Source organism: Pinus tabuliformis, chromosome Q, assembly GCF_031772625.1.
Source record: "Pinus tabuliformis cultivar Carrire ecotype Pingquan chromosome Q, CPIR1, whole genome shotgun sequence".
NCBI classification, from domain to species: domain Eukaryota; kingdom Viridiplantae; phylum Streptophyta; class Pinopsida; order Pinales; family Pinaceae; genus Pinus; species Pinus tabuliformis.
This window is the reverse complement of record NC_142296.1, coordinates 28,388,079-28,404,601: the sequence shown is the minus strand read 5'-3', so window position 1 is coordinate 28,404,601 and position 16,523 is coordinate 28,388,079.

Below are 16,523 nucleotides of genomic sequence, written 5' to 3'. Positions count from 1 at the left end.
AATGTTTGAGTTTTTGTTCAGGATAACGGATTTTTCAGGCGAAATCGGTCATTTTCGACGAAAAAAACATTAGAGTCACCTTTAAGCTCTTTTCTGACTCCTAAAACATGAAAAGATCGCCGAGTTTTTCTTTTTAAACTCATTAAAATGGAACTAAAAAGACGGTCCACTTACAGCTCTTTTTCTGACCGTAAAAACATGAAAAGATTGCCGGATTTTTGTCGTTTCAAATTCGATATTGGTTATAAAACGACGTGTCATTGATCGCTTTTTTACTTTTTCGGATCAGAGGCACTAATTACGAAAAGTACTCCTTGGTCGTAATGATCAAGCGGTTCTCTCAGGTATTATTTTATACTTTTTCGGGCTTGGGAGACACAAATTTATGAAAAAGGTCAACCATGGAGTCTTCTTAAGTTTTTTCAGACTCTCTAAAATTGAAAAACGTCGAGTTTCTCCTATACTAGACTTGTTAAAATTTAACAGTAAAGGACCTGTTCAATTACAAACAGGAACGGACCACTCCTTCTTAGGGTTCGAATTTAAAATAAGTTGGACTCATCCGAAGGATGAGATTATAATCAAGCAAATGTTATCCTCCTCAAGCTTGCCAAAAATAAAGAGGTAATTGCCAGAAATGGTGGGGGAAAAGAGAGAAAAATGAGCCTGTTTGTCATACTTTGTAACCACTCTTGAACACGACACTTTTATTCACCTGGGTTGGGAAATCCTTTGCCTAACAGTTGATCAAACCACATTGAAAGTCTTCAGCCGGTTTCTGGGTATTAACTTTGGGTCAATTGTCACCAAACCATCTGTCGTGTCGTTATGTGTTCAAGAGGTCAGTGCAAATAAGCCATTCATCTGCAAAATATCTGTCATCCATCTTGACCATCCCTGATTCAGTCCTTGCAACTAAATTTCTTCAAACTTGATCTATGATTTCGTGTTGTGGGCTTGCCTACGATGGATCACTTTCTATCACTTCAACTCATTATCTAGAAAGATGATCTAGAAATCGTCAGTACCTTGGGATTTGCATGCCTCAATGGCAGGTTTCCCGCCTTCGATGATAGGTTGCATCATTGACCTTCAATCGAAGAATTCCGTGGCATGTTCGACATCAACACATCTATTCACATCTCATGGATTGTACTGATTACTTTGAGAGCCATTGACATTACTGGTGGTTTCTCTCACACTTGTTAACAGTTTACATCATTGACTAGTAATCAAGTGGTTTCTACCATGTTTGACTTCAACACATTCATTCACATGGATAGAATCGTACTGTTTCGGGAAGTAGAAATGAAGACCCTGGATCTAGTTTTCGTCATCCACGCTGCAAGGAATTTTGTATTCATTATACTGTGGACTATTCATAAACAGATGGCTCCGTCCATATTGTGTCTGCATGTGTCTATACTTGTGATGTATTACAAGATCATTCCTATATCAGAGCAGTAGTTAGTTTTTTAGTCAGTTTTGATCTGAGTATGGGAATGCCTACCTCAGCAGTGATATGATCTCATATATATATTTTGCATTGAATGTTTTTACAGGTTCCAACTAGGCTCTCCACAAGATGATCCTCGAAATGATAAAGTACTTCACTCTTCCTAGATGATAAATGAAATCCTCATCTACTACAGACTTCGCACTTTAGGGGGCAATCTGTTACACAAAAATATTGTCACCATGACTATGTGCAGTCAGTATGGGTCTATCATCACTTATAATGTCCTCCTAAGCAAGTCTCAGACCTCAGCTCTTCATGTCAAGCTTTGAAAATGAGAGAAAGACATTAAAAATCAACAAAGCTATGGTTCCGCACTTTCTCTCACTGTTGCCTGCGGTCCCGCACCCCCTGTTCACATTACCTGTGGACCTGCCTACTCTGTCTCTAAAGGAGTGGGTGTGGACCCCTGTGAAAGTCAAAAAAGCGCAAGTTTATTCTAAAAAACTCACGTTGGGTTAATTCTAGATGATTCTAGAAGGAATTTTGACGTGGATTGTTCGCTCTTAGGTGGTTCATGCATCCCAAAAGAGAAGGAGCTAATCCCTTGATGAGAGGAGCTATCCCTTTGAAGGAGAGCTTTATCCCTTTGAAGGAGGACCTAACTTCCCTCCATTGCACTGTAAATTAAGGCATTGGGCTGGTTGCTAGGGAGGTTAAAAGCTGAACATTTTTTAGGGTAAATGCTGGTGGAATTGAGACTTCCTAGTTAAGCTTGAGAGGAGAGATCACATACCTTTTGGCTTCATTGTGAAGAGAGTGAAACTTGTCAAAGTAGAGGAGACTTCATGCTGGACCCTAGGAGGAGCTTGTACAGCATCAAGGCACAAGTTGTAAAGTTCTTCTTTGATTTGAATTAATACAATCCGATTCATTTTTCTCAACAAATTGTCTTATGTAATTTGTTTCATGAATTCCTTGATCACCATGATAAGTATTCTTTATGATATTGGATTTTCAGGTGCTATTTAATTTGTTTGCTTGTTTTTGTTTGTAGATTCGCTACAAGGGAGCTCATTTGGATCAAAGGAGCGAGGCTTCCACAAACTTGCATTGGACCCAAGGTAGGCCTAAAACACTTGTTTGCCTTTGTTTATAAATTGCATATTTAAAGAAAGATAGTTTTTGATTGGCTTGCTTCTCACTAGATATCATTAGATACTAGGGAGGTTGATCTTGTCCACAAGATCGACTCATTCCGTGTGACAATAGTCGATGTGGAACCAATACGACCTACAGGCATGCCCTGCCAAGCAAGGCAGGGGGACTAACTACCTAGAGCTGGCATGGAAGCAACAGCTATCGAAGATGGAGATGATGCACAGAGTCCCCACAAGGTTCTGAGGAACCTCGAAGCCCTGAGCATGGTCATTCCTCCACTTCCCATGAGGGAGATTCTTGCTCATATGTAGCGACACATCATCGGTGTGCCTGAGCAATTTTTGGTTCCTTTTTGGAGAATAGCTAGAGCTTTTCTGAGTTTTCATGAGTAGTAGGCCCTTTAGCAGGTGCATGGTATAGCCAACGAGTGTTATATATATATATATATATATATATATCTATATATATATATATATATATATATATATATATATATATATATATATATATATATATATATATATATATTGGCATTTTTATGATGTAAATGTTTTTTAATGTTTTTGTAAATTTTTAACTATGTAAATATTTACTTTCATACATGTATCTATAATAAATGAGACAAATTCCAATCTAATACATAGTTGGCTAATGAGTTAGCAACTGCATTAAATTCTTGAGGAATGTGTTCATATTTAATAAACTCAAATTGACGTTCCAAGATTTGTACCCTTAAATAATGGTGTAACAAGATTGGATTGCAAATGTGATAATCATTTGTCCATTGCATAACAACAAGCTAAGATTCTAACCTGACCACCAGATTGGAGATGTCTCGAGACGATGCTTCAGTGAGAAGTGAAATTACAAACATATACTCAGTAATATTATTGGTGGCAGTACCAAGAAATATTCCCCTAGAAAAAAGTAGCTCCGACTCAGGTGTGTAAATGACCCAAGCAGTTGATGCAATGTGTCATGTGTGATGACTAGCACCATCCACATATCCTACGTATGTGTTGTGCTATGCAACAACCCCCTCATTTTTATTATGTATAATACAAATAAGGACCCTTCTAAATTAAAATTTTCCCTCTTTGTGAATAAAATTCCAACTTTTAGAAAATTGTCACTTTTCAAAAACCATTTCAAAACATATTAAAGTCTTCATCGCAAATTGCAAATCGCATTATTCCTTAGTGACAAAGTTAAGCACATTCAAAAAATACCGATATGCGATTTGCGATTGAACTTTGTATGCAACATCCTGATCGCATATTGCATATCGGAGGATATTATGTCATCAGCTTAAATGTTACCTATCAAAACCACAATATTACGATATCTCGATATTGTGATCTTGCAATTTTGCGATATCACATATCCCAAATCGCAAGATCCATCAAATAAAGTTTCATTCGTGCCATAGCTTAAAATATCCGATGCAACGAATTTGACAGATGTTTAATAAGTGTTTTGAGTCGGACACAAGTTAAGTCAGAATGACTTAATACGGTTATCATCCCAATGCATGTAATCATGGTGTTCGTTATGGTTGATTAATGTTGAACTCGTTCTCAGATCATTTCTCACAAAGTTTAGTCATTTCATCAAATATTTTATTTTACGCAACAATTAATTGCTATTGGTTTCAATAGGAACTCCACTTAAATGATGTTCATTCGAAAGGTGATGCAGAAGCATACCAAGCATTCTATCACAGAAACTAAAAGCATAAAGATGTCGTCCGTCTTTATAGATACAGTATGCACTGCAGCTGGAAGTGCCACTACATGACAGACTATCTATACTACGCTAGAGAATGAAAGCCCTGAAGTAACAGACATTCGGCCAACTGTTGATAGCACAGAACCATCAAGAGTGTAGTTCAAAGAAATTTCGTGCTCTTTGCTTCACCGAATAGCAGTAAGGGCTAGACCCTTGCCATACACAGATATGATAAGATGGATAGTAGAGAATACAGAAGTCGAAGATAGACTTATCAAGACAGCTAAAAATACAGTCTTGGGTTCTTTCAGAGCCAAAGATTTACAACAAATGTAAAAGATACCCGATGCCCAGGACATCTACGACAAACAGTTTGTTTCAAAGTTCATAAAGGAAAATAAAGACCCATTTCAAATGGTACAGGAATGGAGGAGAAGAGACAATAAATTCAAACAAGATAAAGCAGGTATATACCCCATTGCTTCTTTGGCCAATCCTTATTGTTACATATCCATTTGGACACATCAAATCCCAACATCTAGATCAGTCTTTTAGGGCTCATCAAACCATAAATTCAGTTGTTTCATGCCCTAAACAAGTCACCCCTTTGAATGCATCCTTCCCAGATAGTTTCATGACCTGAAGACTTCCAAAAATAACCTCTAGAGGGACCAGCACAAGCAAGCCTTTATGAGGGTGCACTACAAAGCAGTTGAGTCCATTGCCAGGGTGCTCTGCAGAGCACTTAGGCTTCCTTTCACCTGCGTTGGGTGAGAATGAGTGAAATTCACATAGGTTTTGGCGAATATTTGTTAGATGATCCAAAAATACAATTTTATCATAGGTTATAAAATTAGAATAAAATAATTATTAATTTAAGATATTAAATTAATAATTATTATTCTAGAATGTTTAATTATTTAATGGAGACTTTTAGAATTAGCATATTGTTGTAACTAGATATGACTCTCCAAATGTGTCGTATCTTAGGCTCTATTTTAGGAGATTAGTTAGCTAGTTGGTTTGAATAGCATTTATTGTAAATGGACACTTGTTATTTAATAAGTGATCCATAATTAGAGGTAGTTAGGACATGGAGCTTATAAATAGCTCATTGCAAGAGTGTTTGTGTTGTTCGGGTGTAAACTCTTGCAAAATCAATTATGTAATTGTTTTTTTTTTTTTTTTCTGATTAATAAAATTACGTGTCTGAGGACACTTCTGCCATTATTGTGGTATCAGAGCTCCAGTAATGCTGCAGTGGATGTGAGGAGGAGATTCCAGCTCTACAAGTTTTTGGAAAACTCCATTGAATTGTTCAACGAATGATTGGTATGAAATTTGTCAAGTTTTTGTTCAAAAGAGAAGAAATTTTATTATTTTATTGATTTTAGATTTTTAAATCTGAAAATCAATTTTTTGAATTATTATCAAAATTACTGTGTCCTGAATTTGTATTATTGTGGAGCTAGCTAAATATCTAATATTTGAAATGCCGAGGTCGTGCCTGCCTATTCTGGACACCTGCCATCGAATTCTCATTCATCATTATTGCCATCTCATCTAGAAAATCAGAGATTCCATCTACATCATCCACCGAATCATGTACGCCTGCATCATTCATTTCCCTTTTGGTATCATCTAATAGAACTGAATATGCTTCTTGTATTTCTTGAATCTTAACTTGGCCTGTGCACCCAAAGAATTACGCACAGCAGACTGCAATTTACGCAGCACCATATCGATTCTCTTCCCAAAGAATTACGCACAACAGAAGCCGAGGAAAAACGGTTGATAGACCAGAATCCCTACGATGTTACAGGCCATGTATATATACAAATTTCGGAGGAATAGGTGAGCGTAGATGTTTTAATTTTGAAGCTACAGTCTTTTATGTTCAGCTCTAAGTAATTCTTGCAAGTTAAATCAAAACATACATTAATTCCAGTCCACTCGGGCTAATGAAACCTGGTCGATGTCTCCACTGAGAGCTAAGAGAGGGTTTTCTTCTAAGATGTGAAAAGGATCTAGCCAAATTTCATTCCAGGGGCTCCGAGCGCGCTCTAAAATGCTCGGCAGAAAGCCTTGACAAGCGACTCCCGTCCAGAACAGCAGTAACAAAATACATACTGGAAAGCATTTTGAAACCGCCATATTTCACGCAATTCAGCTCAAAAACGCTCTTGTTCCCAGCGTAAAGGCCTAGAACATCAAAGTTCGTATCCGAAAACCTGCCAAATGAAATACCTGGTAAACATATTCAGTGTTTTACAAGTAAAAGATCCAGCCAGCACTCCAGCATAGCCAGCGCTCCAGTGCCAGCCAGCGAGCGTTTGTCAAGTGAAAAGATCCGGCGTTTGACAGGATTTTTTTTTTTTAAATGTGGAATATGAAAAGTCTTCGCTGGAGAGACAAGGGATATTTTTAATTTTGTAATGTTAATGGAGTGATTAGGATTTTTTGTTAATTTTGTGGAGAAATAAGGAAATTTGTATTTTGGAGAGATCTGGTGATTTTTTATTTATTGTTTGTGGAGTAATAAGGTGAATTGTAATTTTTTGGAGCAATAAGGAGTTTTTTTTTGTAATTTTTTTTGAAGGAGATAAGTGTAACTCAAAGTAATTTTACTTTGAGGGGGGGTAACGTTTTTTTACCAGATTGTGCAAAAGCACCATTGTAAAAGTCAAATTTTGAAAGTTGCCTTGTAAAAATTTGAGCTATTGACTAGAGCCAAGTGCAAATCTCAGTCAATTTTCTCCTGTTTTGACGACTATTCGAGGGTCAAGGCCAAGCCCCGATAGATCGTGTTTTTTGCATCGTGTGTTGCTATTGTGTTGCGTATCTTGAGTTTTTTGGAGCTTGATTCGTGGTGTGAAGTCTTAACGCTACAATGTCTAAGTTGATTAATTTGTTTTCTGATTCCGACAAACTTGAAGGCACCAAATCTTATAAAAAATGGCATCGTCTCATCGAAAGCACACTCATTTACAATGAATTATGGAAGGGTATATGTGATGGAGATGTTAAGCCGAATAAACCCACAGATGCAGCTGCACTAGCAAAATGGGAAATCAAGAATGCTAAAGCCTTAGCTCTTATTAAATCTTCTGTGAATGATGAAATGTATGTCCATATAGAAAATGCTATAGATGCATGGACTGCTTTGAAAACTTTTAAAGACCTCTTTGATACTCAGCCTGAATCAAAGAAATTCGATCTACAATTAAAATTGTTGCAACAAAAATTAACTGAAGGCGGTGATGTTCTTGAATATATCTCAAGACTTAAGAATATCAGGCAAGAAATTATTAATGCTGGTTTTCCCGCAATTGATGATAGCTTTGTGGTCACAATTGTAATTGCTGGGCTTCCTTCTTCCTATACGCATTTTTTGGAGACTCTACAAGTAACTGGGAAATTAGAGAAATTAAATTTTGATGAACTTTGTGAAATGTTAACTCAACATGATAAAACTTTTGGGAAGAAGAAGAAAGTTGGTGAAGATGTTTTTCTCACAAAGGCCAGCACTAGTAAGTCATCAGCAGATAGTTCTCGAGGAAGAGGCAGATGGAATCAGAATCAAGCAGCACATAATTGAGGTCGAAGCCAAAGCAGAGGAAACAATTTTAACAGAGGAGGAAGGAATAATTTTCAAGGTAGAGGAAACAACCAAGGAAGAGGCAATTTTCAAGGACAAGGATATAATAATCAAGGTAGAGGACAATCTCATCAGAGGAAGGAAAATCAAGTTCATACCAATTTGGTGAAGTTGGTTGACTTTGCATTTTTCCATTTCTTTTACTTCCCTTAGTTTCTAACTTGTGAAGAAGATTTTCAATTTCTTCAGCACTCTTACTTTCAGTTTCATCAAAAATGACATCCCTGCTCACAATGAATTTTCCATTTGTCAAAAGTCGATACCCTTTCTTCTCATCAGAATAGCCAATCATTATGGAATTTAAACTTCTTGAGTCAAACCAGTTTATTGTCCTTCTGAAGATCAGATCTCCGACATTTTCACGAAACCGCTTGGCAGAATAAAATTTACTAAGTTCAGGGATGAACTTGGTATCTGTTGTAATGTATCTTTGGATCATAGGGGGGAATGTTAGATGATCCAAAAATACAATTTTATCATAGGTTATAAAATTAGAATAAAATAATTATTAATTTAAGATATGAAATTAATAATTATTATTCTAGAATGTTTAATTATTTAATGGAGACTTTTAGAATTAGCATATTGTTGTAACTAGATATGACTCTCCAAATGTGTCGTATCTTAGGCTCTATTTTAGGAGATTAGTTAGCTAGTTGGTTTGAATAGCATTTATTGTAAATGGACACTTGTTATTTAATAAGTGATCCATAATTAGAGGTATTTAGGACATGGAGCTTATAAATAGCTCATTGCAAGAGTGTTTGTGTTGTTCGGGTGTAAACTGTTGCAAAATCAATTATGTAATTGCTTTTTTTTTTTATTAATAAAATTACGTGTCTGAGGACACTTCTGCCATTAATATTCTTATCTTTTGGAGTCATCTAGAAGGTTACCTCACTTATCAACTCCTATGAGCTTGAAAATGGATGAGGAATGAGTTAAGGTGCATCCTATCCTCTAATCCCTTCCTCCATGGAACTAATTCTAAGTATGGAAGACCATTCAATGCCACCATTAATGACAAAACCTCCTTCATCTTCCTATAAATTGACCACTCATCTAAGTGATCAAGGGCTGGATTATGTTGAATTGTAAGGAGATAATGCTACTATGAGATTTGGCTTTGAAGCAAGTATTGTAATGCTACAATTTTGTCATGCTTTTGATGTGATGTGGATGGGATCCAAGTTGGAGGAATGGCTTTGAATCAGACACCAATGGTTGTAATTCCTTTTTCTATCTAACAAAGTCTTTGAACCTTTTTCCCATATGTTTGTATTGTTTCATAATGCTTATGTGTGTGAATTGTATCTGATTCCTTTCACTTATATTCAATAGATCGTATGCTTTAATCAATTCTTTGTATTATGTGTGTTTATAGGGTACTTCTCAAGTGGATTAAGTACAGGAAGGAGCAACAGATTTGATACAAGGGAGACAAGAGGAAAGCGGAACTACAAGTAGGTCTTCTATCTTCTCATCTTATCTATTTCTTATAGGAAAATTCTAAAACACTTTAAACTATTGTTCTAGTTACAGCTACTTATCTAGGGAATCAGCATTTATCCGTAGATACTAAATTCTCCAAAAACAATTGGTGACCATACTAGGGAAATATCACCTTTCCTTGTAGATTATTCACCTCCTAGGACATTCTTGTAGATGCTACTTGTGTCCATTGACTGTATTTTAGCTCTTTTGCATTGAATTTTGGTCAAAAATTGAGGTTAGATGAATCTTGAGTGGCCTCTTAGGAATCAGCACAGGCTTGGTCAGGGGACAGTGCTCTGTAGATCACCCTTGAGAGAGAGACAGTGCTCTGCAATGCATTTAGGCCTTCTTTGACTTGCGTTGTTCCACCCTAGGTAAAATTTTCACCTTTGGATTGAGTTTTTACCAACTTTCCTATGTTTTATTGCTTGATGATTGATCAATGAATGTCATGCCTTAGAGAATAAGTTTCTATCTCCTTTGCCAGCCCTACTTTGATTTGATTGTTTAATGTTTCTTTAATGTTTTCTTTGTCAATATCGATCTATAGTCAAAGTTAGAATATAGTTGATTAATCTTCGTTCTAAAGAAAGTGTCGTAAAGTCTTCTTTTCCTTCAAAACAGAACTGTCGTAAAAGTCTTCGTTCTTATGAAAGATTGATTGATTGTATGTGCATATTTCCTTTTTGTTCATCATAACATTAAGGGATTCAAAAAGAAAAACTTGCATCATTCATATTGTAGTTTGTGAATGCTTGAAAAGAATAGCGATGGAAATTGCATTAGATGTGCTCTTTGCTCTTTGTCAAAGATCTGATTGCTCTATCCCTACTAGCTAAGGTTTTCATTGTTCAATTGAATGAAAATAATGCTTATCATATTAGTTGAATTTTAGGAATTGCAAACATACATCACGTGGTGAACCTTGAAAGGAAAATTCTAAAGAATATCAACTTAAAATTTATCTGAATTTACCTAATGGAGCATTGTCACCTAACGAAAAACATTTAGTGGTTCTAGGCTAGAGACATGTTCCGGCATCGTAAAACAAAGCAGATGTCATTAAATTGTTTGCAATACATGCCGAGTGGGATACCTCATTCCATGTATGTGAGTATATCATAGCTCCTCAACGTACCTTTGGGTATATAGGGCGGTGTTACAGTACGTAAAGTATATGGGAATGCTCTCACTGTTCGGTTTTGCATTAGACGTCACTTATACAGATTGCTCCTCCACGTACTTTCGGGTATATATGGGAGGAAAACACTAGGTTGCTATCCATCCTTAGGTAACCGAGTCAACCACCTTGTACATTGTGATACACCGAACACAACATTCGGGAAGATTGCCTGCCCGTACTTCCTGATTCGCCAGGAGGTATTCTGTAGTTCACAGTTGCTTGGTAAACCTTTTGCCTAGATTATCCCTCTTTTGTTTTGTTATCTTACTTTGATTAAAATAAAATTAATTGACCACGGATAACATCCTCCATGCTCACTCCTTAGTTGATCTTAGGTTGAAACATATGGTGACAAATTCGGAGTTCACCGATCAAGGAATTCCTTTTGATGGGAATCCTAGTCCTTTTCCTCCTTTTGGAAATATTGGTGCTCCATACATGGCTACATTGTCCCTTCCGAAATTTACCATTGGCTTTCTAGTATGGTTTTTTTCAACCTCCTTGATTCAAAATTTCGTGATTTCTCCGCAATAGAGTACACCTCCAACTAGACAAAATCAACCCCCAGTTGATCCTAAAGTTGACCCTTTGCCTTCTTCCTCGGTTGTTTCTTCCTCCTTTTCTTCCTCTTCGCCTACTGAAAGTATTGATACTAGTAACCAGGTGGCTAAGAAGAAGAAGAAAGGGAAGAATAAGAAGAAAAAGCAAATTCAGCAGAGGGGCAACTAAGCAACCATTTCTTTGAATGCAATATCTGATGAAAAATCATCCGTCAAGCCTCACAAAGTTCGAAGAATGGTCTTCTCGTTCACATCATCTTGTGTCATCAACTTTTGGAGAACATGTGTGTGACACACCATCAACTAGTAGTAGTAAAGTTCATGGAAAGAAGGGTAGAGTTAAGTTTCCCTGTAGGTTATGTGAAGGTAATTTACCCCATTCACCTTTGTCCCTATCTAGATGAAACCAAAAAAGTGTTGGATAACTGTCCTGCTTCATCGCAACGACTTCCATCTGGTTACAGGAGACTTTCCTTTAATCCTTCATTAGTTGATGTATTGACTGACCAAAATCAACCGTCAGTCAAAACCACTCTCTCTAAAAGTGAATCCTATGAGTCTATACCTGACCCAAATCAACAGGTCGAGGTAACAGTTGACACGAATTCACCTTCAGTTAATCATACCTTTCCCAAAGAGAGTGAATATGATACCACTCAGGTTCTTTTCATTTCTTTAGATTCAAATCAACTTGGGAGAAATTCTCATGTTCCATCAAGAAAAGAGGAAAATCCTCTCGTTCTTGTAACTCAAGGGGTTAATTCTTCCATTTCTACAGTACCCCCTCCAAGTAATCTATGTTGAAAATGGCAACAAGAAATTGCTAAAAATAGAAGTGCTCAAAATAGCACTACTAAAAATAGCAGTTTGGGTACTAGTGCTGGATTGGGCAACAAGGAATGAAAAATGGAAGTGCTAAAATAGAAGTTCTATTTTTTGCAGTTCAGGATGGATTCCTATTTTTAGTTAGTCCTAGACTAAAATAGGAAGTAAAATTCGAATTTGATATTAACAGCAGTTTGTAAATTAATTAATTAATTCAGTTTGAGTTAATTAGTTAAGGAATTATGAACTTGAAGTCTATGTGAGGACATGCAACAGTGTCTCCTTTGATTGAGGGATTTAACCATCAATTAAAGGATGAATATGAGTTGTAATTAGTTGGCTCAGTTAACTAATTCAAGTCCAGTTAGATTAATTTAACAAGTTGTTAAATTAATGAGATTCAGTTTGTTAATGCTTTCATGCATGTAACAACTGGTATTTTCATATAACTGAATATTATAGCTTAAATAACTCATGCATGTCAGTTCAAACAGAGACCCAATTGAGATCAGATGGAGGGACAGTGTACTATCAGTTGCTAGGATATTCCTTGTGAATATTCCTTGCATGCAAAAGGAATATTATTCCTTATGGATTGCGTAGTTGGACCTGAGGTTACAGCAGGTATGATGTGGCCAATTCACACATGTTATGACATTGGACCCGAATCAAAACTGTGCAAGGAAATAGGAGCTTGGAGGACTTGTGTAGCCTATATATTTAGGCCTAAGTAGTCCATGAGCTTCATCATCAGAGTACAGAGAGAGTAGAATAGCTTTTGAGCTGATTCTTTTTGTATGTTGTTAAGCATTTCCACTTGATTGATAATACAGATATGGGGTTTTAGGATGGTGCTTTCCCCAGGTTATATCTTCTATGTTATGGTTGATTACTTCTCATTCTCAGTTATATCTATTAATGCTTGATGTTGCTCATGTTCAATTAAGCTTCCGCAAAGTTTATGGTATATGTAGATATAGTATTATGCTTTAGTACATTGCATATATCAGTTTGATCTATAGGTGAAATTTCTACATGATATCAGTGAGCTAGTTTATTTGTAGAGAAAATTCTACATGGTATCAGAGCACAAGTGATCAAGGAAGAACAATATACAAGAACGGAGAAGCTGAAGTTTGTGGTTTCTGAATATTGAATTGAGTTCTTATCACATCTATTTCACCGATGGCATTCTATGGTTTGAGACTCAAATATGCCCTTGATGGAAGTTCAAATTATATAGCCTGGAAGGATTGCATGGAGGTAGTATTAGAAGATAATGGCGTTAAGGACTTCATTGATCAAGAAGTCCCAAAGCTGACTAATGCTACTCAACTGGCGAAATGGAAGAAGTGTGTGGCTAGAGCAAGGAGAATCCTTCTAGAGGGAGTTCGAGATCACATTGTCTCAAGCCTCCATGGGAAGGAGACTCTGTTTTCGATGTGGGAAACATTGAAAGATCTTTATCATAATAGCAGTGATCAAATGAAGTTGGCACTGGAGGACAAGCTCTGAAAGATCAAGTGTGAAAAGGATGACACAATATCTATGTATCTGAACAAGCTCACCTCATGCAAGGATGAGCTTGGAAGTGTAGGGATCGTGATAGCTGATGATGACATGGTGACTCTTGTACTCCTCGGTCTTCCTAAGAGCAAGCATAGCTACTAGGACTCGGTTAATGGAACAGAGAAACTACCAAATTGGGAACAACTTTGGTTGGTTTTGATGCAAGAGGAGATAAGAAGAAGCACCAGAGATGGTTCTTCATCCATGGACAATGAAGAAAAATGTGCATTAGCGAGTAAGACAAAGAAGGGGAAGGAGAAGGTTTCTCTTTCCGAGTCCAGTTCTTCCCATGGTGGGAAGAAGTTTGACAAATCGAAAGTGCAATGCTTTCGTTGTCATGAGGTGGGCCATTTTGTTACAAATTGTCCACTGAGGAAATCCAAGAAGGGATCCGGGGAAGGATCTGAAGGTGAGGCACTTGCGTCACAGTTCAAGTTGGATTTTACACTCTTCGCATGCATGGTTTCATCCATGGTGGGAAGTGGTTGGTTTCTTGACAGTGGAGCTTCTTTCCACATGACCGGCAATAAGAGTTTGTTCAGTACTTTGGAGGAGAAAGATCTCCAGATACTCATAGCGATGGGTAATGATGAAAAGTATAGTGTCACAGGTGTAGGAATAGTTATTTTTTAGAGGGAGCATGGAGCTCACCTTACCTTGACCGATGTTAAGTATGTACCAAGACTGAAGAGAAACTTGGTGTCAATCATGATGCTGGAAGACAAAGGCTATGATGTAGTCTTCAGTAAGGGAAAGGTTTTCCTTAGACACATCATCACTAGACAAGTGAAGCAGATCAGTTCACGGGTCAAGAACCTGTATGCTATTGAGGTTCAAGATGCATGCAAAGCCTTGAGCAGCAAGGCAACTGATGGAGACTTGGTGGTTGCGAGGGAGAGTATATTACCTCTCAACATGCAGTGCTAGAAGAAGTCTCAGACAATTGTGGAGGAGCCACGATTGGTGTAGCAGCTTCAGGATGTTGTGGAGCAGCCACAATAGGGGAAGCTGAGAGGAGATCAAGTAGAGATATCTACTCATGCAGAGACTTCTAGTAGGGGGAAAATTTGAGCCAAGTGGGCAGATTGGATCACATGTAGCCATACCTCGAGGTAGGAGGTGGGGTGATGTGGAGTGATCATCCCAAGAAGGAGGGATAGGATCCTTGAGGTACCCAACCTTTTGATTTGACTTTGCTACAAGAGCCCTGATGAGGACTAGAAAAATTGACTGATTGGGTAGAGATAAATGCAGATGGAGCAGCAAAGAGAGCTACAATGTAGGGAATCCTAGGACAGCGCAGAGCTAGTAGGCTGCAGCAATGCGAGAGGCAAAATTGTGTTGCAACAGTGCAGGGTAGCACAGAGAGGTGTGCAACGATTCGAGATGCATGGAGATGTTGCAATAGTGCAGAGGTCAGAGAGGGAGCACTTGTCAGCACTAGGTAGAGCTTCAGCATCAGAGTATGTTTCTAGCCCAACAAAGAGGTCAGTTGGGAGTTTTTTTTTTTTTTCCCAGAGTTGTTGGAGCAACCCCACTTGGTAAAAGTGTTGCATGCAGAACATTTTGAAGGTATAGGATTGGGTTCGAGAGGAAACCTTTCTTGTTGAGAGGGAGTGTTGAAAATGGAAACAAGAAATTTCTAAAAATAGAAGTGCTAAAAATAGCAGTTTGGGTACCAGTGCTGGATTGGGCAACAGGGAATGAAAAATGGAAGTGCTAAAAATAGAAGTTCTATTTTTAGCAGTTCAGGATGGATTCCTATTTTTAGTCAGTCCCTGGACTAAAATAGGAAGTAAAATTCGAATTTGATATTAACAGCAGTTTGTAAATTAATTAATTAATTTAGTTTGAGTTAATTAGTTAAGGAATTATGAACTTGAAGTCTATGTGAGGACATGCAACAATTTCTCCTTTGATTGAGGGATTTAAGCATCAGTTAAAGGATGAGGATGAGTTGTAATTAGTTGGCTCAGTTAATTGATTCAAGTCCATTTAGGTTAATTTAACAAGTTGTTAAATTAATGAGATTCAGTTTGTTAATGCTTGCATGCATGTAACAACTGGTATTTTCAGATAATTGAATATTATAGCTTAAATAACTCATGCATGTCAATTCAGATAGAGACCAAATTGAGATCAGATGGAGGGACAATGTACTATCAGTTGCTAGGATATTCCTTGTGAATATTCCTTGCATACAGAAGGAATATTATTCCTTATGGATTGCATAGTTGGACCTGAGGTTACAACAGGTATGATGTGGCCAATTCACACATGTTATGACATTGGACCCCAATCAAAACCGCACAAGGAAATAGGAGCTTGGAGGACTTGTGTAGCCTGTTAGTGTCGGTATCTTCATCCCTCCATAAATGATCAAATTCTCGTGTTTCATTGCATGTTGGGTGTCTCATCCGATCAACTACATTCCATTAGGGTCATGGATCATCTGATGGTAGGAGAATATTATAAATTTTCCCTCATGTTCTTTACCTGCTGGCCCATTTTCATACATTTAGGTTATTTGCAGTCATTTTTGCCTTTACATCTGCAAAAGTCATTTTTAGGGTTTTAGGTCTCATTAGGTCTAGGGTTTTGTCAATAAGGTCTTGAAAAAGATCAAAATGGTCAGCAGGCACATGAGGAGGTCAAATAAAGTCTCAGAAGCAAAAATTTCAACAATCACATGCTCAGTGATTGATTTTTCCTCAAATCCCTGTTTTGAGGAAAAACAGAGTTTTTTATGTTTTATGTATAAAATCTCATGTAATTTCATTTTTTTCTATTTGTAATAATTCTGAGATGCAACCCTGGTCACCTTGCCAAGCTCCTGCACTCTAGTTCCTACAAAAGAAACAAAATTTCAAAGCATTTAGTCCATCAAAG